The sequence below is a fragment of the Marmota marmota genome, unplaced genomic scaffold (genome assembly GCF_001458135.2).
Source record: "Marmota marmota marmota unplaced genomic scaffold, marMar, whole genome shotgun sequence".
Classification (NCBI taxonomy): domain Eukaryota; kingdom Metazoa; phylum Chordata; class Mammalia; order Rodentia; family Sciuridae; genus Marmota; species Marmota marmota.
In genome coordinates, this window is record NW_026000082.1 from 41,716,262 (window position 1) to 41,718,579 (window position 2,318).

A 2,318-nucleotide genomic window follows, 5' to 3' on the forward strand; every position below is an offset into this window, starting at 1 on the left:
CCCTCACTGTGTGCCTAGGTGAGCAAGGGGCGAGGGAGGGGATGGGACAGAGGCAGAGTGAGGGGAGGGCGGCTGTGTCCCCTGGGCGCTCAGGGACAGCGGTGCTGCTCATGGCAATAAAGATACCCGAAGGAGGCCACAGAAGGAGGCCAGCAGGGACATGCCTGAGGTGTCCCCTCAACTGAGGGGCAGTGACCGGGAGGGAGGCAGCGGAGGGTGAGGACGAGGGCCAGGGGTCAGAGGAGCCTGCGGGGGCTCCCTGGGCCAGGAGGGACCTTGATGCTGCTCTGCATGTGACGCCGTCAGCTGAGCCCCGTCTTCGTGCCGGGGCACCCCGTTTTGCCCGTGTGGCGCAGCTCATCTCTGGTGGGGACCCAGGACGGCGTGCTCACCTTGACCCCCTCAGGCAGGGCCCCTGAGGACAGAAACGGCGTCGCCACGTGCACCAGGCACCATCCCGTGCCAAGGCCGCCCACGTCGCCTACCTGCCCAGCCCAGCCGGGGAGACAGGTGCCTGGCTGTCCTCGGTGTCCTTGGGTCCAGATGGTGCAGAGGACTCCCCCCACCGATCAGGAGGAGCTCCACAAACATCCAGAGCCAGGAGGGGCCGGGGAGGGGGACGAGGTGGTGACGTTAGGCGGAAGAAGGATGACAGCTCCCTGCCCGTCAGCCGTCAGCCCCAGACAGGCTGCTGACGGGGAGGGGGTGGCAGAGCTGACGGGGAGGGGGTGGCAGAGGTGGCTGCAGCGGGAGCCGGGGAGGCGGGGCGCTTCCCCACACCCGCCTCTGGGCCGCTCCTGGGCACGTGCCCACTTGGCGGAGCTGGGCGCAGCCCACGTCTTCCGGAAGAAGAATCTCCAACAGCCTGTGCCGCAGAGTCCCAGGAAATGAAGGGCCCGGATCCAGGAGGGTGAAGTCAGGTGCACCCCAAAAGGTCACCAGCTGCCAGGGTTCAAGCCCAGGTCCGGGAGCCAGAGCCCCAGATGAGGCATACGGCAGCTGGCACCCCAGCCGCCCTCTGCCTGCCAATGATGGACCCCTCTGCTCCCAGGCGGCCTGGCCAGCCTGCTCTGCCTGCAGGACAGCGACCTGGAACATGCCCAGGACGAAAGTGCCTTCCTCTCAGACGGAAAGGACGTCATCACAGAAGTCCTGCATTTCCACACAGGGACTCGCTGTGGCATCGTGGTGGAAGGACGGGTCGCCAGGCACCTGGGCAGCAGCGGGGAGAGTGGCCGGGGTGTGTGGGGCAGGCCCTGGGCAGCAGCCTTCCTCGCGACGCTGCCCGCGGCTGCTCCTTTGGTGTCTGAGGCTGGGCTTGCCCGCGTGGGTTGAGCCCAGCCCGGGGTCTACTCCTAGTCCTAAAGCTGGAGGGGCCTCGGAGAGAGCCCCGTCCAGACCTTCTGCGGTCAGACGGGAAACCTCGATAGGCCTCCGTCCACCCTGCAGCTCAGGGGCAGGGCCAGGGTCAGAACTCCGCTCGGGGAGCCCCTTCCCCCAACGTCATTGTTATCCGCCCCGTGAAGTCAGACAGATGTGACACGAGGCTCGGATTCCCACTTCTCATCTGCGCGGCGGGAACGTGGGCACCAGGCGAGGCCGTGCCTGTCTGCAGCCTCTGGTCTTGGGAGGCTGCGGCAGGAGGTCCCAGGAGTTCAAGGACAGCTGGGAACAGGGAGACCTGGTCTCAAAAGTGAAAAGGGATGCTGGGACCTCCCTGGCCACCAGCTTCCCCGTGAGAATCCTGCCTGCCCACGTGGTGCGGGTCAGACCTGCCCTGGGCACAGAGTCGGTGATCGGCGGTGACTGAGAAGTCGTCCCGCTCCTCCAGCCTCAAGACCTCGGCCCCACCTCTTGTTATCCTGGGGCTCAAAGAACGTCACCTGCTCCCAGCCACCCAAGCGCCTTCCGGGGTGAACCAGGTTGGAAGCAAGGCCCAGCGCCTTCTCCCTGTGACCCTGCCTTGCCGGGTCCTCCAGTGGAGACCAGAGGGACGGGTGACCAGTGGAGGGTCTGGCCGGGTCACTCCCCAAGCTCTGCAAAGTAGACCCTCCAGGGAACGAGAGCCAGCAGTAACACATGGGGACGGGGACGGAATGCGGTCACATCTGTGTGAAAGGCAGACTCGGCCCCAGCTGCCATGGCGACAGGAGCCAGTGGGCAGGGCTTCGAAGGGTGGATGACAGAGGGACAATGGCCAGAGCAGACAGGCCCGGGGTTCAAGGACTCATCCAGGACCTGGAGGTCACACGTGGTGTCCTGGGGAGCTTCCAGATGGAAACATTTTGTCCCTGGTGGACACAGGACGGAGGTGCCAT